The 23,496-nt window shown below is 42.0% G+C and overlaps 1 protein-coding gene across 7 annotated transcripts in view; it reads right to left on the bottom strand.

Moving 5' to 3' along the window:
- LOC108113010 (nipped-B protein) overlaps positions 1-23,496 on the bottom strand; it is a 100,762-nt gene that overhangs the window by 44,228 nt on the left and 33,038 nt on the right. The window lies entirely within an intron of this gene.

Here is a 23,496-nt window from a genome sequence, read left to right as displayed (position 1 = left end):
GCTCTCTCGAGCGACGTAAAATATTAAAGCTTATGAGAGAGCATTGGAGTGGCCACGTAGGCGCTGAGCGACGAGCGAAGTTCTTGAGCGTCAGAGCGACGTCGCTCAGCGCTAGAATTGGTTTTAATTTTTAGTGAATCGCTCAGCGACAAAATGCAAACAATGCAAAAAATATGCCCGGAAAGTTTAATTTCGGCTGTTCAAAGCCGAACCGTTTTATGGAACGACATTCATAAAGAGTACAAAAATAGAAATACTACTGATAAGGAATGGAATGAAGTAGGAGTTATTTGTAACTGTACAGGTAAGCTTTTATTTAACGTTATGTATAATATACAATAACAACGTAAGTAAAGTTATATTTAATATGTGTATATGAATATATATATTTATTTAAAGTGTCATTATTTAATCAAATGACTTAATATCAGTCGCTCAGTGCGTGGCCACCTCACTCAAAGCGATCGCTCATTAACGTCGCTCGAGAGAGCGTCGCTCAGTCGCTCAGTCGCTCATCGCTCAATGCGTGGCCGAAGCCTTAGGCTTATCGAGCTGCCCTGCTACTTTGTATCCGACTTACCGAGAAATATCAATCAATAAAAACAGCATGATAATTTTAAAACCTTGTAAACACTTGTTTTTATATTATGACATATTTTTTTCTTATAGTTCGGATTAACCAGTTTTCAGTCTAATTTCAGTGGAATTTACAAATTTTTGAAACGTGCGGTCGTTAAAGGAGACAATACCAATGCGGGAATCTATGGACTTTACTTTTTAATCACAAAGGTCAAACAACCAAAACGGCGTAAAACACAATAAACTGTTGGGCAGCGCCTTGAAAAACTGTCAGTCCAAGGAAGCCGATACGTAACTTCGTTCATCGTGGGGGTCGACACATCTCACAAGCATATATACCAATACTGTGAATATAATTTTTGGTCGCAGGGAGTTGTATGTTTCGGAACAACCTAGCTAATATCAATCAATAAAAACAGCAAAGTAATTTTACAACCACATTCTTATTTAAATTATAGATTATTTTCCTAAAGTTTGCTTTTAGGAGTCTTTTAGTTGATAGCACGCCATCTATTTACCTTTTCTGTGGACTGTACAATTTTTTGTACATCACAAAGGTCAAACGAACAACACGACGTAAAACACAATAAACTGTTAGGCAGCTGGTCCAAAAGCTATCAGTCACAGGAAGCCAATGCCTAATTTCTCAAGTATTCCAAAACTACTTCTTTTCAGAGTAGTTTTCAATGTTTCAACGTTCATATACAGCCTCTAGTTGGGGCGAGACTACACATCTCACAATATATCTACCGACCCCTTGAATATAACTTTCAGTCGCAGGAAGCTGTTATTTCGGAACAACCTACCTAATATCAATCAATAAAAACAGCAAGATAATTTTACAACCACATTCTTTTTTTCTTTTGAGACAATGCCAACAAACAAAAACTGCGCCCTAAGACCATTTTTTATAGTTGCCGTGATCTTCACTGTCATATGAACGGACGAACATAGATTTATTGGTATAGAAACTCGTCCTTTTACCTGCTAAATACTTTTTAACGAACGAAATTAAATTTAAATTGTATTTTTATTTATGTTGACTAGAAAAGTTTTTGACACATGAATAAGAAAAAAAAATTCTAAGACACAATTGAAAAGAAGCCGATGCTTAACTTCTCAAGTATTCCAAAACTACTTCTTTTCAGATACCAAAGATTCGCTGGGATGGCTACGATTCACAGTATCTAGTTTAGTTCATCTCACAAGCATAACCGCCGGAATAACCTAACTAATATCAACCAAAACAAGAAGAAACGCTATAGTCGAGTGCCGCGACTATAAGATACCCGATACAATTTTAAAATATTCATTTTGCTAGTAAAAATCCACAAATTGTCAGAGAAAACATGTTGAGTAACTGATAGTGACGTCACTGCCTTTGTTAGGATTTATTACCTAAATTTCTTCATAAATAGCGAAATAATGTTCCGATTTGAAAAATCTTTGGTAAATCGATAGATATTGACAAAAATATGTTGTACAAGCTCAAACGAAGACATACACTATAATATTATGGACACGACAGTTTTCTGTGGTATGTGGGCGTGGCCGTATGAAAAATATTGGGGCAAGTTGCAGTGGCATCTCTTAAATACTTATCTTAATCACAACTTTTTCTTATAACTCCCGAGATTTTTTCGTTTTGTGGGCGTAAAGTCTAACAGTGGGTGTGGTTTGATAAAAAAAAACAATTCGTTTTGGGGTCATCATAAAAACCTACATGCTTAATCCGAATTTTCTATCACTTATAGTCACTTATAGTTATCACTTATAGTTACAAAATGCAAAAACCGTCTTTCGAGCTTGGTGGGAGTACGAGTGGGTGTGGTATAGTATGTATAATGGGATCTTCATAAGATGCGCTGGCATCTCAAGATTATACATACTGAATTGCAACTTTCTAGCTCTAATAGTTCCACTGAAACAAGAAACGTAGGAATCTCAATAGTCTTCATGCTTAATCTTAACGTTCTATCTCCTATAGTTCGTAAGATCTCAGCGTTCATACGGACAGACGGACATGGCTTAATCGACTTCGCCTGATCAGAATATATATACTTTATAGGGTCGGAAGCGCTTCCTTCTACCGGTTATATACTTTTTAAAGAATCAAATATACCCTTTTATTCTACGAGTAACGGGTATAAATCTTCGCTGGGATGGAAACGTTACAACGTTTCAAAGTTCATCCACATATTCTAATTGGGCTCGCCCCTACACATCTTACAAGCATATCCACCGATACGGTGGATATAACTTTTGGTCGCAGGGAGTTTATATGTTTCGGGAAAACCTAGCTAATATCAACCAATAAAAACAGGTTAATAATTTTATAACCAAATTATAGATATTTTCCTAACGTTTGCTTTTTTGCCGTTTTTTATGGACTTTACTGTCCAATAACAAAGGTCAAACAAGCAACACAACGTAAATTTCAATAAACTGGTAGGCAGCGGCTTGAAAAGTTTTTATTCACAGGAAGCCGATGCTTACATTCTCAAGCTAGGATGGCTACGATTCACAGCATCTAGTTGGGTCGAGACTAAACATCTCAAGCATATCCGCCGGAACAACCTAACTAATATCTATCAAAAACAAGAAGAAACGCTATAGTCGAGTGGCGCGATAATAATTTTACAACCACATTCTTTTTTTAATTAAAGTTTGCTTTTATGAGTTATTTAGTTGATAGCACACATCTATTCACCTTTTCCGTGGACTCTACAAATGTTTGCAACTTGCTGTCGTTCAAGGACACAATGCCAATCACAAAGGTCAAACGAACAACACGACGTAAAACACAATAAACAGTTAGGCAGCGGGTTCAAAAGCTGCCAGTCACAGGAAGTCTATGCTTAACTTCTCGTGTATTCTAAAACTACTTCTTTTCAGATACAAAAGATTCGAACGTTTCAACGTTCTTCTGCAGCGTTTAGTTGCTGCGATACTGCAACTCTCACAAGCATACATGAACATGTACGGTGTCGGCACAACCAGTTAGTAAATGCTTTTTTAACAAAAGGTAGCGCTTTGTCCATTTCCACTAGCAAAATGAACATTTAAAAATTGTGTAAAACAATAACGTGTATTTTATTAGTCGCCATACTTTTCATACGTTATAATTCGCTTTTATCAGTTTTTTAGCCGATATGATAAATAGAAAATATCAATTGACTTTTTAGTAGATTGTACAGATATTTTCAACTTTCTGTGGTTGAAGGAGACTATGCCAACAAACAAAAACTGCGCCCTAAGGAAATTTTTATAGTTGGCGTGATCTTCACTGTCATATGAAAAGACGAACATAGAACGATATTAAATTTAAATTGTATTTATATTTATGTTGACTAGAAAAGTTTTTGACACATGAACAAGAAAAAAATTCTAAGACACGGTTTTACAGTGAAATACTTTTCCCATCTCTCTATTTTCAGTTATAACAGTACCAAGCTCAAGGTGTTCAAAGCCATTTTGCGGGAATTTATGGACTTTACTGTCCAATCACAAAGGTCAAGCAAACAACACGACGAAAAACACAATAACTTCTATGCTATTCCTATGCTTAACTTCTAAAGTATTCTAAAACAACTCTTTTCGGTCCAACGTTTCAAAGTTCATCCACAGCCTCCAGTTGGGGCGAGACGACACATCTCACAAGCATATCCTCCGATACTGTAAATATAACTTCTGGTCACAGGGAGTTGTATCAGTTAGGAAACATGCTTTTTTAACAAAAGGTAGCTCTGTGTCCATTTCCATTAGCAAATTGAATATTTAAAAATTGTGTTAAACAATAACGGGTATCTAGTCTTGGCACTTGACTACAGCGTTTTTTCGTATTTATACTATTTATATTTAGATATACTTTTCATATGTTATAATTCGTTTTTATCAATTTTTTATCCGACATGATAAATTGAAAATATCAATTAACTTTTTAATTATACTATAAAGATATTTGCAACTTGCGGTCGTTGAAAAAGACAATGCCAATAAAAATAAAAACTGATCTGGCGTTCCTAAGACAATTTTGTATAGTTTCCGTGATCTTCTCTGTCATATGAACAGAGGGACATAAATTCATTGGTTCAGAAACTCGTCCGAGGCGAAAGCTCTTACAAGCATATCCACAGATACTGTGAATATAACTTTTGGTCGCAGGGAGTTGTAAACTTCGGGTCAATCTACCTAATACCAATCGATAAAAACAGGTTAATAATTTTATAACCAAATTATAGATATTTTCCTAACGTTTGCTTTTTTGCCGTTTTTTATGGACTTTACTGTCCAATAACAAAGGTCAAACAAGCAACACAACGTAAATTTCAATAAACTGGTAGGCAGCGGCTTGAGAAGTTTTTATTCACAGGAAGCCGATGCTTACATTCTCAAGCTAGGATGGCTACGATTCACATCATCTAGTTGGGTCGAGACTAAACATCTCAAGCATATCCGCCGGAACAACCTAACTAATATCTATCAAAAACAAGAAGAAACGCAATAGTCGAGTGGCGCGACTATAATATATCCGATACTGTTTTACCCAATTTTAAAATCTTCATTTTGCTAGTAAAAATCCACAAATTGTCAGAGAAAACATGTTGAGTAACTGGTAGTGACGTCACTGCCCTTGTTAGGATTTATTACCCAAATTTCTTCATAAATAGCGAAATATTGTTCCTGTTCTTTGGTAAATCGATAGATATTGAAAAAAATATGTTGTAAAAGCTCAAACGAAGTCATACACTATAATATTATGGACACGACAGTTATCCGCGGTTTGTGGGCGTTAGAGTGTGCGTGGCCGGATGAAAACTCGTGACAAGTTGGAGTGGCATCTCTTAAATACTTATCTTAAGCACAATTTTCTCTTATAACTCCCAAGATTTTTTCGTTTTGTGGGCGTAACGTGGTTTGATAAAAAAAACAATTAGCTTTGGGGGCATCATAAAAACCTAAATGCTTAATCCGATCTTTCTATCACTTATAGATACCGAGATATCAGCTTTTCTATAAAATACGAAAACCGGCTTTCGAGCATGGTTGGCGTTAAAGTGGGTGTGGCCGGATAATGGTACCACCATAAGATGCATGCTGGTATCTCAAATTTATACATACTGAATTTCAACTTTCTAGCTTTAATAGTTCGTGGGATTTCAGAGATTTTAGTTTTTCGTGATTTGTGAACGCTAGAGTGGGCGTGGCAGGATGTTGAAACAAATTTCATGTTTATTCTCAACTTTGTATCTTTAATAGTTTCCGAGATCTTCGCGTTCATACAAACAGACGGATATGCCGCAATCGACTTCGCTATTGATATTAATTAAGAATATATATACTTTATATGGTCAGAACCATACTCTTACCATACATTGTTGCACATATTCTCTGCTATTACAAATCTCGCGTTGTCGCCTTCTTCTCAGCCCGCGCTCAAGAGTCTCCATCCACTTCGCATGTTTTGCATTCGACTGTATCGGATAGTTATTCTTGCCACAGCTATCGTGAGCGTACTAACAAAAAGTGGCGTATTTGTGATGGCTCGAGCTTTGCTTGACTCTGGTTCACAAGTAAATTTTGTGACCGATGAGCTCGCTCAGAGACTACAAATTAAAAGAGAGGACATGGGTATGAGCTTGCACGGCATTGGTGGAACTAGTGCTTAAGCAACAAATAAATATACACACAATAGTGAAGTCGCGAATTGGAAGCAGTTAGCTGTCGTCCGATTTTTATGTTTTAAAAAATATTTCTGGAGAGTTATTCCTTGCAATTCTGTCAGTTTGCCATATAAAGCAAGGGCCTGAACTTCCAATCTTACAAAAAACTGTTCTCGGCTAAATAGTGTCAGAAAATTCGGTACATCTCAGCTGTCAGGAAGATGCGTTGGAGTCAATTGACACCATCCTGCAGAAATTTTGGTTTGTGGAGGACTTACCGCCTAAGGCTAAAGTCCATACTCCTGAGCAGCAACTTTGTGAACAACACTTTGAGACAAATACTCAAAGAAAGTCCTCTGGGAGATTTTCGGTTCGTCTGCCGTTGAAATCTGACCCAAATACTCTTGGTTCGCCGTATGAAGTTGCGAAACGTAGATTTTGGTCGCTTGAAAGGAGATTGTCAAAAGATCCTTCTTTAAAGAAAATATATCTGAATTTCATAGAGGAATGTCCACATGTCCTTTACTGATGATAAAATTCCAGACGGCCCACACTATTTCATTCCGCACCAATGCGTGCTGCGGCCTCAGAGCTCCTCAACCAAGTTGAGAGTGGTATTCGACGCCTTTTGACGCACATCGACGCAGGTTCCGTTAAATGACATCTTGATGGTAGGCCACACTATTCAAGAGGAGCTATATTCTCCTTCTGCTTCGGTTCAGAATTCACAAGTTTGTCCTTGCAGCGGACATTAAAAATATGTACCGTCAAGTGATGTTCGATAAAGCTGACCGAAACTTCCAGCTCATAGTGTGGAGAAGAAATCCTTCTGAGTCTTTGAAGATCTTCAAGTTGAATACCTTAACATATGGAACTTCGCCAGCTCAGCTTATGGCGATCCGGTGTTTAATGCAGCTTGGAGATATTGCGCAAGCTAAGTATCTAAATGCGGCGAAGGTCATTCAGTAAGATTTCTATGTTGACGATCTGTTGACAGGCGCCGGAAGCGTTGAGAACCTGCAAAGCCTTCGTGATAATGTTTCTCTGGTTTTGCAAGAGGCAGGTTTTGAATTGGCACTGTGGTTTCAAAGCAACTTTGGTTCAACTGCCCAAAGTTATGGTACCGCGATTCGTTCACACAGATCCGCAGGTGCCGATTGAGATTCACGGTTTCTCCGACGCTTCCATGCGTGCATATGGAGCGTACATCTACGTTCGCACTCAAACTGTTGAAGGTTTAAAAGTGTCGTTACTGACAACCAAATCAAAAGTAGCTCCCCTCAAGACGAAAACTTTGCCTCGCAAATAAAAGAACTTCTTAATGGTGTACGGCTATTAATATATTGCCCAATAAATACAGTTGTCCTAGGGACTGAATTCGACTACGACTGACATCCCTCGTCGTTGTCCGTTTTCGTCTCGAACCGAGTAGCGGATATCCAAGAGTGGTCGGAGAAAGCAATTTGGCGACACGTCCCTACGAAAGTAAACCCAGCGGATATAGTGTCTCGAGGATGTGACGTTGAAGAGCTCGTCACATCCATCTGGTTCGCTGGGCAATCGTTTTTACTCGACTCAGAAAGCAATCTGGTTCACAAGTAAATTTTGTGACCGATGAGCTCGCTCAGAGACTACAAATTAAAAGAGAGGACATGGGTATGAGCTGGCACGACATTGATGGAACTAGTGCTTAAGCAACAAAAACAAATACACACAATAGTGAAGTCGCGAATAGGAAGCAGTTAGCTGTCGTCCGATTTTTATGTTTTAAAAAATACTGGTTATCATACGGATCAAGCGGTGAACACCAGCGGGTGGAGGGTACCCAAAAATATTCAATTGGCAGATCCATTCTTCTTCAAGCCCCCAAAAAATAGCATGCTTATCGGCGCAGTCATTCCTTGCAATTCTGTCAGTTTGCCATATAAAGCAAGGGCCTGAACTTCCAATCTTACAAAAAACTGTTCTCGGCTGGATAGTGTCAGAAAATTCGGTACATCTCAGCTGTCAGGAAGATGCGTTGGAGTCAATTGACACCAGCCTGCAGAAATTTTGGTTTGTGGAGGACTTGCCGCCTAAGGCTAAAGTCCATACTCCTGAGCAGCAACTTTGTGAACAACACTTTGAGAAAAATACTCAAAGAAAGACCTCTGGGAGATTTTCGGTTCGTCTGCCGTTGAAATCTGACCCAAATACTCTTGGTTCGTCGTATGAAGTTGCGAAACGTAGATTTTGGTCGCTTGAAAGGAGATTGTCAAAAGATCCTTCTTTAAAGAAAATATATCTGAATTTCATGGAGGAATATGTATCAATGGGCCACATGTCCTTTACTGATGATAAAATTCCAGACGGCCCACACTATTTCATTCCGCACCAATGCGTGCTGCGGCCTCAGAGCTCCCCAACCAAGTTGAGAGTGGTATTCGATGCCTCTCGACGCTCATCGACGCAGGTTCCGTTAAATGACATCTTGATGGTAGGCCACACTATTCAAGAGGAGCTATATTCTCCTTCTGCTTCGGTTCAGAATTCAAAAGTTTGCCCTTGCAGCGGACATTAAAAATATGTACAGCCAAGTGATGTTCGATGAAGCTGACCGAAACTTTCAGCTCATAATGTGGAGAAGAGATCCTTCTGAGTCTCTGAAGATCTTAAAGTTGAATACCGTAACATGGAACATTGGCTGCTCGGCTTATGGCGATCCGGTGTTTAATGCAGCTTGGAGATATTGCGCAAGCTAAGTATTTAAATGCGGCGAAGGTCATTCAGAATGATTTCTATGTTGACGATCTGTTGACAGGCGCCGGAAGCGTTGAGAACCTGCAAAGCCTTCGTGATAATGTTTCTCTGGTTTTGCAAGAGGCAGGTTTTGAATTGGCACTGTGGTTTCAAAGCAACTTTGTTTCAAATGCCCAAAGTTATGGTACCGCGATTCGTTCACACAGATCCGCAGGTGCCGATTGAGATTCACGGTTTCTCTGACGCTTCCATGCGTGCATATGGAGCGTACATCTACGTTCGCACTCAAACTGTTGAAGGTTTAAAAGTGTCGTTACTGACAACCAAATCAAAAGTAGCTCCCCCCCCAAGACGAAAACTTTGCCTCGCAAATAAAAAATCTTAATGGTGTACGGCTATTAATATAATGCCCAATAAATACAGTTGTCCTAGGGACTGACTTCGACTACGACTGACATCCCTCGTCGTTGTCCGTTTTCGTCTCGAACCGAGTAGCGGATATCCAAGAGTGGTCGGAGAAAGCAATTTGGCGACACGTCCCTACGAAAGTAAACCCAGCGGATATAGTGTCTCGAGGATGTGACGTTGAAGAGCTCGTCACGTCCATCTGGTTCGCTGGGCAATCGTTTTTACTCGACTCAGAAAGCAATCTGGTTCACAAGTAAATTTTTGTGACCGATGAGCTCGCTCAGAGACTACAAATTAAAAGAGAGGACATGGGTATGAGCTGGCACGACATTGATGGAACTAGTGCTTAAGCAACAAAAACAAATACACACAATAGTGAAGTCGCGAATAGGAAGCAGTTAGCTGTCGTCCGATTTTTATGTTTTAAAAAATAGTTCTGGTTATCATACGGATCAAGCGGTGAACACCAGCGGGTGGAGGGTACCCAAAAATATTCAATTGGCAGATCCATTCTTCTTCAAGCCCCCAAAAAATAGCATGCTTATCGGCGCAGTCATTCCTTGCAATTCTGTCAGTTTGCCATATAAAGCAAGGGCCTGAACTTCCAATCTTACAAAAAACTGTTCTCGGCTGGATAGTGTCAGAAAATTCGGTACATCTCAGCTGTCAGGAAGATGCGTTGGAGTCAATTGACACCATCCTGCAGAAATTTTGGTTTGTGGAGGACTTACCGCCTAAGGCTAAAGTCCATACTCCTGAGCAGCAACTTTGTGAACAACACTTTGAGAAAAATACTCAAAGAAAGTCCTCTGGGAGATTTTCGGTTCGTCTGCCGTTGAAATTTGACCCAAATACTCTTGGTTCGTCGTATGAAGTTGCGAAACGTAGATTTTGGTCGCTTGAAAGGAGATTGTCAAAAGATCCTTCTTTAAAGAAATTATATCTGAATATCATAGAGGAATACATGTCCTCTACTGATGATAAAATTCCAGACGGCCCACACTATTTCATTCCGCACCAATGCGTGCTGCGGCCTGAGAGCCCTCAACCAAGTTGAGAGTAACATATGGAACTTCGCCAGCTCCGCTTATGGCGATCCGGTGTTCAATGCAGCTTGGAGATATTGCGCAAGCTAAGTATCCAAATGCGACGAGGGTCATTCAGAAAGATTTCTATGTTGACGATCTGTTGACAGGCGCCGGAAGCGTTGAGAACCTGCAAAGCCTTCGTGATAATGTTTCTCTGGTTTTGCAAGAGGCAGGTTTTGAATTGGCACTGTGGTTTCAAAGCAACTTTGCTTCAACTGCCCAAAGTTATGGTACCGCGATTCGTTCACGCAGATCCGCAGGTGCCGATTGAGATACACGGTTTCTCTGACGCTTCCATGCGTACATCTACGTTCGCACTCAAACTGTTGAAGGTTTAAAAGTGTCATTACTGACAACCAAATCAAAAGTAGCTCCCCTCAAGACAAAAACTTTGCCTCGCAAATAAAAGAACTTCTTAATGGTGTACGGCTATTAATATACGAGGTGTGTTCAAAAAGTAAGGTGACTTTTCAAATTTCGCGGGCAACATATTTTCGATTATCGTTTTTTCTGTTTTGTTATATTGGTACACTCTTCCCTAACATCTGTACCAAGTTTCAATGGAACATCCTCTTTTGTTTGGTTGTGAGAGGCGTAAAGGTACAAGTTGTTTTGCGAGCTCGGCGATTTTTTGCTTTTTTCGGTCTTGGCTCGTCTGGGCTCTTCCATTGGGACGATTGGGCTTTGGTTTCGATATCATAACCATATACCCATGATTCGTCACCAGTTATGACCCTTTTGAGTAAATCTGGGTCGTCGTTGACGTCATTCAACAGCTCTTGAGCGATGCTCATGCGACGGTTCTTTTGCTCAAAATTCAGCAATTTCGGAACAAACTTCGCTGACACACGACTCATACCCAAAACGTTTGAAAAAATTTCATGGCACGAGCCAAGCGATATACCGACATCTTCAGCAACTTCTCTGATAGTGATTCGACGATTTTCCAAAACAATTTTCGTCACTGCTTGAACGTTTTCATCAGTTGTTGACGTGCTTGGGCGTCCAGAGCGAGGCTGGTCATTGGCATCTTCCCGGCCATCTTGGAAGAGTTTGTACCACTTGTACACATTTTTTTTACTCAGAACAGTTTCACCGTATGCCACTGTCAACATTTCAAGTGTTTCAGAGCACTTAATTTTATTTTTTACACAAAATTTGATGCAAATCCTTTGATCCATATTTTTCGATAGCAAAAATCGCCGAGCTCGCAAAACAACTTGTACCTTTTACGCCTCTCACAACCAAACAAAAGAGGATGTTCCATTGAAACTTGGTACAGATGTTAGGGAAGAGTGTACCAATATAACAAAACAAAAAAAACGATAATCGAAAATATGTTGCCCGCGAAATTTGAAAAGTCACCTTACTTTTTGAACACACCTCGTATTGCCCAATAAATACAGTTGTCCTAGGAACTGACTCCGACTCCGACTGACATCCCTCGTCGTTGTCCGTTTTCGTCTCGAACCGAGTAGCGGATATCCAAGAGTGGTCGGAGAAAGCAATTTGGCGACACGTCCCTACGAAAGTAAACCCAGCGGATATAGTGTCTCGAGGATGTGACGTTGAAGAGCTCGTCACGTCCATCTGGTTCACTGGGCAATCGTTTTTACTCGACTCAGAAAGCAATCTGGTTCACAAGTAAACTTTGTGACCGATGAGCTCGCTCAGAGACTACAAATTAAAAGAGAGGACATGGGTATGAGCTTGCACTGCATTGGTGGAACTAGTGCTTAAGCAACAAAAACAAATACACGCAATAGTGAAGTCGCGAATAGGAAGCAGTTAGCTGTCGTCCGATTTTTATGTTTTAAAAAATATTTCTGGTTATCATACGGATCAAGCGGTTAACACCAGCGGGTGGAGGGTACCCAAAAATATTCAATTGGCAGATCCATTCTTCTTCAAGCCCCCAAAAAATAGCATGCTTATCGGCGCAGAGTCATTCTTTGCAATTCTGTTTGCCATGTTTTGCCATATAAAGCAAGGGCCTGAACTTCCAATCTTACAAAAAACTGTTCTCGGCTGGATAGTGTCAGAAAATTCGGTACATCTCAGCTGTCAGGAAGATAAGTTGGAGTCAATTGACACCATCCTGCAGAAATTTTGGTTTGTGGAGGACTTGCCGCCTAAGGCTAAAGTCCATACTCCTGAGCAGCAACTTTGTGAACAACACTTTGAGAAAAATACTCAAAGAAAGTCCTCTGGGAGATTTTCGGTTCGTCTGCCGTTGAAATTTGACCCAAATACTCTTGGTTCGTTGTATGAAGTTGCGAAACGTAGATTTTGGTCGCTTGAAAGCAGATTGTCAAAAGATCCTTCTTTAAAGAAATTATATCTAAAATATCATAGAGGAATATGTATCAATGGGCCACATGTCATCTACTGATGATAAAATTCCAGACGGCCCACACTATTTCATTCCGCACCAATGCGTGCTGCGGCCTCAGAGCCCTCAACCAAGTTGAGAGTAACATATGGAACTTCGCCAGCTCCGCTTATGGCGATCCGGTGTTTAATGCAGCTTGGAGATATTGCGCAAGCTAAGTATCCAAATGCGACGAGGGTCATTCAGAAAGATTTCTATGTTGACGATCTGTTGACAGGCGCCGAAAGCGTTGAGAACCTGCAAAGCCTTCGTGATAATGTTTCTCTGGTTTTGCAAGAGGCAGGTTTTGAATTGGCACTGTGGTTTCAAAGCAACTTTGCTTCAACTGCCCAAAGTTATGGTACCGCGATTCGTTCACGCAGATCCGCAGGTGCCGATTGAGATACACGGTTTCTCTGACGCTTCCATGCGTACATCTACGTTCGCACTCAAACTGTTGAAGGTTTAAAAGTGTCATTACTGACAACCAAATCAAAAGTAGCTCCCCTCAAGACAAAAACTTTGCCTCTCGACGCACATCGACGCAGGTTCCGTTAAATGATATCTTGATGGTAGGCCACACTATTCAAGAGGAGCTATATTCTCCTTCTGCTATGGTTCAGAATTCAAAAGTTTGCCCTTGCAGCGGACATTAAAAATATGTACAGCCAAGTGATGTTCGATGAAGCTGACCGAAACTTTCAGCTCATAATGTGGAGAAGAGATCCTTCTGAGTCTCTGAAGATCTTAAAGTTGAATACCGTAACATGGAACATTGCCTGCTCGGCTTATGGCGATCCGGTGTTTAATGCAGCTTGGAGATATTGCGCAAGCTAAGTATTTAAATGCGGCGAAGGTCATTCAGAATGATTTCTATGTTGACGATCTGTTGACAGGCGCCGGAAGCGTTGAGAACCTGCAAAGCCTTCGTGATAATGTTTCTCTGGTTTTGCAAGAGGCAGGTTTTGAATTGGCACTGTGGTTTCAAAGCAACTTTGTTTCAAATGCCCAAAGTTATGGTACCGCGATTCGTTCACACAGATCCGCAGGTGCCGATTGAGATTCACGGTTTCTCTGACGCTTCCATGCGTGCATATGGAGCGTACATCTACGTTCGCACTCAAACTGTTGAAGGTTTAAAAGTGTCGTTACTGACAACCAAATCAAAAGTAGCTCCCCTCAAGACGAAAACTTTGCCTCGCAAATAAAAAAACTTCTTAATGGTGTACGGCTATTAATATATTGCCCAATAAATACAGTTGTCCTAGGGACTGACTTCGACTACGACTGACATCCCTCGTCGTTGTCCGTTTTCGTCTCGAACCGAGTAGCGGATATCCAAGAGTGGTCGGAGAAAGCAATTTGGCGACACGTCCCTACGAAAGTAAACCCAGCGGATATAGTGTCTCGAGGATGTGACGTTGATGAGCTCGTCACGTCCATCTGGTTCGCTGGGCAATCGTTTTTACTCGACTCAGAAAGCAATCTGGTTCACAAGTAAATTTTGTGACCGATGAGATCGCTCAGAGACTACAAATTAAAAGAGAGGACATGGGTATGAGCTGGCACGACATTGATGGAACTAGTGCTTAAGCAACAAAAACAAATACACACAATAGTGAAGTCGCGAATAGGAAGCAGTTAGCTGTCGTCCGATTTTTATGTTTTAAAAAATAGTTGTGGTTATCATACGGATCAAGCGGTGAACACCAGCGGGTGGAGGGTACCCAAAAATATTCAATTGGCAGATCCATTCTTCTTCAAGCCCCCAAAAAATAGCATGCTTATCGGCGCAGTCATTCCTTGCAATTCTGTCAGTTTGCCATATAAAGCAAGGGCCTGAACTTCCAATCTTACAAAAAACTGTTCTCCGGCTGGATAGTGTCAGAAAATTCGGTACATCTCAGCTGTCAGGAAGATGCGTTGGAGTCAATTGACACCATCCTGCAGAAATTTTGGTTTGTGGAGGACTTACCGCCTAAGGCTAAAGTCCATACTCCTGAGCAGCAACTTTGTGAACAACACTTTGTGAACAACACTTTGAGAAAAATACTCAAAGAAAGTCCTCTGGGAGATTTTCGGTTCGTCTGCCGTTGAAATTTGACCCAAATACTCTTGGTTCGTCGTATGAAGTTGCGAAACGTAGATTTTGGTCGCTTGAAAGGAGATTGTCAAAAGATCCTTCTTTAAAGAAATTATATCTGAATATCATAGAGGAATACATGTCCTCTACTGATGATAAAATTCCAGACGGCCCACACTATTTCATTCCGCACCAATGCGTGCTGCGGCCTCAGAGCCCTCAACCAAGTTGAGAGTAACATATGGAACTTCGCCAGCTCCGCTTATGGCGATCCGGTGTTCAATGCAGCTTGGAGATATTGCGCAAGCTAAGTATCCAAATGCGACGAGGGTCATTCAGAAAGATTTCTATGTTGACGATCTGTTGACAGGCGCCGGAAGCGTTGAGAACCTGCAAAGCCTTCGTGATAATGTTTCTCTGGTTTTGCAAGAGGCAGGTTTTGAATTGGCACTGTGGTTTCAAAGCAACTTTGCTTCAACTGCCCAAAGTTATGGTACCGCGATTCGTTCACGCAGATCCGCAGGTGCCGATTGAGATACACGGTTTCTCTGACGCTTCCATGCGTACATCTACGTTCGCACTCAAACTGTTGAAGGTTTAAAAGTGTCATTACTGACAACCAAATCAAAAGTAGCTCCCCTCAAGACAAAAACTTTGCCTCGCAAATAAAAGAACTTCTTAATGGTGTACGGCTATTAATATATTGCCCAATAAATACAGTTGTCCTAGGGACTGACTCCGACTCCGACTGACATCCCTCGTCGTTGTCCGTTTTCGTCTCGAACCGAGTAGCGGATATCCAAGAGTGGTCGGAGAAAGCAATTTGGCGACACGTCCCTACGAAAGTAAACCCAGCGGATATAGTGTCTCGAGGATGTGACGTTGAAGAGCTCGTCACGTCCATCTGGTTCGCTGGGCAATCGTTTTTACTCGACTCAGAAAGCAATCTGGTTCACAAGTAAACTTTGTGACCGATGAGCTCGCTCAGAGACTACAAATTAAAAGAGAGGACATGGGTATGAGCTTGCACTGCATTGGTGGAACTAGTGCTTAAGCAACAAAAACAAATACACGCAATAGTGAAGTCGCGAATAGGAAGCAGTTAGCTGTCGTCCGATTTTTATGTTTTAAAAAATATTTCTGGTTATCATACGGATCAAGCGGTTAACACCAGCGGGTGGAGGGTACCCAAAAATATTCAATTGGCAGATCCATTCTTTTTCAAGCCCCCAAAAAGTAGCATGCTTATCGGCGCAGAGTCATTCTTTGCAATTCTGTTTGCCATGTTTTGCCATATAAAGCAAGGGCCTGAACTTCCAATCTTACAAAAAACTGTTCTCGGCTGGATAGTGTCAGAAAATTCGGTACATCTCAGCTGTCAGGAAGATGCGTTGGAGTCAATTGACACCATCCTGCAGAAATTTTGGTTTGTGGAGGACTTGCCGCCTAAGGCTAAAGTCCATACTCCTGAGCAGCAACTTTGTGAACAACACTTTGAGAAAAATACTCAAAGAAAGTCCTCTGGGAGATTTTCGGTTCGTCTGCCGTTGAAATTTGACCCAAATACTCTTGGTTCGTTGTATGAAGTTGCGAAACGTAGATTTTGGTCGCTTGAAAGCAGATTGTCAAAAGATCCTTCTTTAAAGAAATTATATCTGAATATCATAGAGGAATATGTATCAATGGGCCACATGTCATCTACTGATGATAAAATTCCAGACGGCCCACACACTATTTCATTCCGCACCAATGCGTGCTGCGGCCTCAGAGCCCTCAACCAAGTTGAGAGTAACATATGGAACTTCGCCAGCTCCGCTTATGGCGATCCGGTGTTTAATGCAGCTTGGAGATATTGCGCAAGCTAAGTATCCAAATGCGACGAGGGTCATTCAGAAAGATTTCTATGTTGACGATCTGTTGACAGGCGCCGAAAGCGTTGAGAACCTGCAAAGCCTTCGTGATGTTTCTCTGGTTTTGCAAGAGGCAGGTTTTGAATTGGCACTGTGGTTTCAAAGCAACTTTGCTTCAACTGCCCAAAGTTATGGTACCGCGATTCGTTCACGCAGATCCGCAGGTGCCGATTGAGATACACGGTTTCTCTGACGCTTCCATGCGTACATCTACGTTCGCACTCAAACTGTTGAAGGTTTAAAAGTGTCATTACTGACAACCAAATCAAAAGTAGCTCCCCTCAAGACAAAAACTTTGCCTCGCAAATAAAAGAACTTCTTAATGGTGTACGGCTATTAATATATTGCCCAATAAATACAGTTGTCCTAGGGACTGACTCCGAGTCCGACTGACATCCCTCGTCGTTGTCCGTTTTCGTCTCGAACCGAGTAGCGGAAATCCAAGAGTGGTCGGAGAAAGCAATTTGGCGACACGTCCCTACGAAAGTAAACCCAGCGGATATAGTGTCTCGAGGATGTGACGTTGAAGAGCTCGTCACGTCCATCTGGTTCGCAGGGCAATCGTTTTTACTCCACTCAGAAAGCAATTGGCCTGTAAACTCACACTTCGAACCACCTTCAGAAGTTGTGTCTATGGAGTTAGGCAAGTCGGCGTTAGCTCTGACCGCCACCTGAAAGAGTTTCGGGCCCGTATGGAGGAGGAGGAGCACGGTTTGTACGCATTCGCATCAAAAAAAGGATGCGAGTTTGCGTTCATACCGCCCAGAGCACCTCACTTCGGCGGTCTATGGGAAACAGGTGTGAAGTCTGAAAAGCCCCTGTTCGGACGGTCGGCAACGACCTTTTGACCGCAGAGGACCTCGGGACTCTCATCGCCAGCGTGGCGACGGTCCTAAACTCGAGGCCAATCTAAGTGCTAAGCAGCGACCCCAGCGACGGCGAAACCCTCTGATCGGCGGCCCGCTGTTGGCTCCACCAACGTCGTCGCTCCCGGATCACATCAGCCCAACCTGCTTGCGGCGATGGCGCAATGACTTGTGTTTGGCAGCGATGGTCCCGGGAGTACGTCTCGAGTGTGCAGAGGCGGACAAAGTGGAACCAGGAGGTCCCAAACGTCGACGTGGGAGCGCTCGTCTTCGTAGGGAGAGGACAACATGCCGCCCAGCAGTGGAGCATCGGGCGCGTGGTGGCGGTGCACGTCGGCGCTGACGGCAAGGTCTGAGTGGCGGACGTGAAGACTGCGGAGGGAACGTTCCGGAGCGCCATCCATAGACTGGCGCTTCTATCTTTGCAATCGTGAAGGACGTCGTCCCTTCAGACGGGCGGTGTTCGTTCAATGTCCGGTCTTTCAGTGTAAAGAGGGGAGCGGGGCCCAATAAAGCTTTTTCGCTCAGTCGAATTCGGCCGCCGCTCTCCTTTCTCCCTCTCTCGTTGTGTCTTCTGTTTATTGCATAAGATAATAAATTAGTTCAAATCGAAACTCCTTTTCGGCGTTGTTGTCTGAAGAGATTTTAATTTATTGTGTTTAATAAACCACCGCGTCGGTCAAATCCAAGCAGCAGCCAGAAGACTCAGAAGCCCGATCAAAGACGATGCATGGAGCCAGAGTGGGAAGATGCTGAATGAAATGTTTAAAGTTGGAAGTTAATCTGTGGCATTTTTTCTAAATAATTTCGGCCCATCTTTCAACTTTTTGCATTCGTGTAAAATCGGTAGTGAGCATTTAACACATATTTTAACACAAATAAACACTGTTAACACACACTGTTAAAAAATTCAAGTCGAACAGGTGCAGGGTGTGCAAATCTTCTTACCATACATTGTTGCACAGATTCTCTGCTATTACAAATCTCGCGTTGCCGCCTTCTTCTCAGCCCGCGCTCACGCAAGCGTCCACTTCGCATGTTTTGCATACGACTGTATCGGATAGAGTTATTCTTGCCACAGCTATCGTGAGCGTACTAACATTTTTATGTTTTAAAAAATAGTTCTGGTTATCATACGGATCAAGCGGTGAACACCAGCGGGTGGAGGGTACCCAATAAAAAACAAGAGGAAACGCTATAGTCGAGTGCCGCGACTATAAGATACCCGTTACTGTTTTACACAATTTTAAAATATTAATTTTGCTAGTGGAAATTCACAAGGCGCCACCTATTGTCAAAGGAAGTATGTTGAGTATGCTAATAGTGTCGTCACTGCCTTATAACCTTAATTTCTTTATAAATAGCGAAATAATGTTCCGATTTTAAAAATCTTTGGTAAATCGATAGATATTAACAGAAATAAGTTATACAAAGTCAAACGAAGGCATTCATAATAATATTATAGACGCCACAGTTTTCCGCGGTTTGTGGGCGTTAGAGTGGGCGTGGCCGGATGCAACTTCGTGGCAAGTTGCAGAGGCATCTCTTAAATACGTATTCCTAAGCAAAATTTTTTAGCTCTTATAGCTTTCGAGATTTTTGCATTTTTGGTTTTTCGGATTTTGTGGGCGTTAGAGTGGGCGTGGCTTGATCGGAAAAAAACAATTCGCATTGGGAGCATTATAAAAATCGACATGCTTGATCCGAACTTTCTATCTCTTATAGTTACCGAGATATTAACGTTTCTAGAAAATCTGAAAACCGTCTTTTGAACCTTGTGGGCGTATGGGTGGGTGTGGCCGGATAGTAGAACCACTACAAGATGCGCTATCATCTAAAGTTTATACTTTCTGAATTTCAACTTTCTAGCTTCAATAGTTCCTGAGATGTCAGCAATTTTAGTTTTTTTGCGATTTGTGGGCGTTAGAGTGGGCGTGGCAGGATGCTGTTATAAACTTGCGCTGTCCCGGGACCTCAAGAATCTTCATGGTTAATCTCAACTTTGTATCTGTTGTAGTTCCTGAGATCTCAGCGTTCATACGGACGGACGGACAGACGGACATGGCTCAATCGACTTCGCTATTGATCAAGAATATATATACTTTATAGGGTCGCAAACGCTTCCTTCTATCTGTTAAATACTTTTCAACGAATCTAGTATACCCTTTTACTCTACGAGTAACGGGTATAAAAAATAAAATTGGCAGATCCATTCTTCTTCAAGCCCCCAAAAAATAGCATGCTTAATAGCATTCCTTGCAATTCTGTCAGTTTGCCATATAAAGCAAGGGCCTGAACTTCCAATCTTACAAAAAACTGTTCTCGGCTAAATAGTGTCAGAAAATTCGGTACATCTCAGCTGTCAGGAAGATGCGTTGGAGTCAATTGACACCATCCTGCAGAAATTTTGGTTTGTGGAGGACTTACCGCCTAAGGCTAAAGTCCATACTCCTGAGCAGCAACTTTGTGAACAACACTTTGTGAACAACACTTTGAGAAAAATACTCAAAGAAAGACCTCTGGGAGATTTTCGGTTCGTCTGCCGTTGAAATCTGACCCAAATACTCTTGGTTCGTCGTATGAAGTTGCGAAACGTAGATTTTGGTCGCTTGAAAGGAGATTGTCAAAAGATCCTTCTTTAAAGAAAATATATCTGAATTTCATGGAGGAATATGTATCAATGGGCCACATGTCCTTTACTGATGATAAAATTCCAGACGGCCCACACTATTTCATTCCCGCACCAATGCGTGCTGCGGCCTCAGAGCTCCCCAACCAAGTTGAGAGTGGTATTCGATGCCTCTCGACGCACATCGACGCAGGTTCCGTTAAATGACATCTTGATGGTAGGCCACACTATTCAAGAGGAGCTATATTCTCCTTCTGCTTCGGTTCAGAATTCAAAAGTTTGCCCTTGCAGCGGACATTAAAAATATGTACAGCCAAGTGATGTTCGATGAAGCTGACCGAAACTTTCATCTCATAATGTGGAGAAGAGATCCTTCTGAGTCTCTGAAGATCTTAAAGTTGAATACCGTAACATATGGAACATTGCCTGCTCGGCTTATGGCGATCCGGTGTTTAATGCAGCTTGGAGATATTGCGCAAGCTAAGTATTTAAATGCGGCGAAGGTCATTCAGAATGATTTCTATGTTGACGATCTGTTGACAGGCGCCGGAAGCGTTGAGAACCTGCAAAGCCTTCGTGATAATGTTTCTCTGGTTTTGCAAGAGGCAGGTTTTGAATTGGCACTGTGGTTTCAAAGCAACTTTGTTTCAAATGCCCAAAGTTATGGTACCGCGATTCGTTCACACAGATCCGCAGGTGCCGATTGAGATTCACGGTTTCTCTGACGCTTCCATGCGTACATATGGAGCGTACATCTACGTTCGCACTCAAATTGTTGAAGGTTTAAAAGTGTCATTACTGACAACCAAATCAAAAGTAGCTCCCCTCAAGACGAAAACTTTGCCTCGCAAATAGAAGAACTTAATGGTGTACGGCTATTAATATATTGCCCAATAAATACAGTTGTCCTAGGGACTGACTTCGACTACGACTGACATCCCTCGTCGTTGTCCGTTTTCGTCTCGAACCGAGTAGCGGATATCCAAGAGTGGTCGGAGAAAGCAATTTGGCGACACGTCCCTACGAAAGTAAACCCAGCGGATATAGTGTCTCGAGGATGTGACGTTGAAGAGCTCGTCACGTCCATCTGGTTCGCTGGGCAATCGTTTTTACTCGACTCAGAAAGCAATCTGGTTCACAAGTAAATTTTGTAACCGATGAGCTCGCTCAGAGACTACAAATTAAAAGAGAGGACATGGGTATGAGCTGGCACGACATTGATGGAACTAGTGCTTAAGCAACAAAAACAAATACACACAATAGTGAAGTCGCGAATAGGAAGCAGTTAGCTGTCGTCCGATTTTTATGTTTTAAAAAATAGTTCTGGTTATCATACGGATCAAGCGGTGAACACCAGCGGGTGGAGGGTACCCAAAAATATTCAATTGGCAGATCCACTCTTCTTCAAGCCCCCAAAAAATAGCATGCTTATCGGCGCAGTCATTCCTTACAATTCTGTCAGTTTGCCATATAAAGCAAGGGCCTGAACTTCCAATCTTACAAAAAACTGTTCTCGGCTGGATAGTGTCAGAAAATTCGGTACATCTCAGCTGTCAGGAAGATGCGTTGGAGTCAATTGACACCATCCTGCAGAAATTTTGGTTTGTGGAGGACTTGCCGCCTAAGGCTAAAGTCCATACTCCTGAGCAGCAACTTTGTGAACAACACTTTGAGAAAAATACTCAAAGAAAGTCCTCTGGGAGATTTTCGGTTCGTCTGCCGTTGAAATTTGACCCAAATACTCTTGGTTCGTCGTATGAAGTTGCGAAACGTAGATTTTGGTCGCTTGAAAGGAGATTGTCAAAAGATCCTTCTTTAAAGAAATTATATCTGAATATCATAGAGGAATACATGTCCTCTACTGATGATAAAATTCCAGACGGCCCACACTATTTCATTCCGCACCAATGCGTGCTGCGGCCTCAGAGCCCTCAACCAAGTTGAGAGTAACATATGGAACTTCGCCAGCTCCGCTTATGGCGATCCGGTGTTCAATGCAGCTTGGAGATATTGCGCAAGCTAAGTATCCAAATGCGACGAGGGTCATTCAGAAAGATTTCTATGTTGACGATCTGTTGACAGGCGCCGGAAGCGTTGAGAACCTGCAAAGCCTTCGTGATAATGTTTCTCTGGTTTTGCAAGAGGCAGGTTTTGAATTGGCACTGTGGTTTCAAAGCAACTTTGCTTCAACTGCCCAAAGTTATGGTACCGCGATTCGTTCACGCAGATCCGCAGGTGCCGATTGAGATACACGGTTTCTCTGACGCTTCCATGCGTACATCTACGTTCGCACTCAAACTGTTGAAGGTTTAAAAGTGTCATTACTGACAACCAAATCAAAAAGTAGCTCCCCTCAAGACAAAAACTTTGCCTCGCAAATAAAAGAACTTCTTAATGGTGTACGGCTATTAATATATTGCCCAATAAATACAGTTGTCCTAGGGACTGACTCCGACTCCGACTGACATCCCTCGTCGTTGTCCGTTTTCGTCTCGAACCGAGTAGCGGATATCCAAAGAGTGGTCGGAGAAAGCAATTTGGCGACACGTCCCTACGAAAGTAAACCCAGCGGATATAGTGTCTCGAGGATGTGACGTTGAAGAGCTCGTCACGTCCATCTGGTTCGCTGGGCAATCGTTTTTACTCGACTCAGAAAGCAATCTGGTTCACAAGTAAACTTTGTGACCGATGAGCTCGCTCAGAGACTACAAATTAAAAGAGAGGACATGGGTATGAGCTTGCACTGCATTGGTGGAACTAGTGCTTAAGCAACAAAAACAAATACACGCAATAGTGAAGTCGCGAATAGGAAGCAGTTAGCTGTCGTCCGATTTTTATGTTTTAAAAAATATTTCTGGTTATCATACGGATCAAGCGGTTAACACCAGCGGGTGGAGGGTACCCAAAAATATTCAATTGGCAGATCCATTCTTCTTCAAGCCCCCAAAAAAGTAGCATGCTTATCGGCGCAGAGTCATTCTTTGCAATTCTGTTTGCCATGTTTTGCCATATAAAGCAAGGGCCTGAACTTCCAATCTTACAAAAAACTGTTCTCGGCTGGATAGTGTCAGAAAATTCGGTACATCTCAGCTGTCAGGAAGATGCGTTGGAGTCAATTGACACCATCCTGCAGAAATTTTGGTTTGTGGAGGACTTGCCG

This window comes from Drosophila eugracilis, unplaced genomic scaffold (genome assembly GCF_018153835.1).
Source record: "Drosophila eugracilis isolate 14026-0451.02 unplaced genomic scaffold, ASM1815383v1 contig_2149, whole genome shotgun sequence".
In the NCBI taxonomy this organism is placed as follows: Eukaryota; Metazoa; Arthropoda; class Insecta; order Diptera; family Drosophilidae; genus Drosophila; species Drosophila eugracilis.
The sequence above is the reverse complement of the archived record's forward strand: the minus strand, read 5'-3'. Positions and strand labels throughout refer to the sequence as shown.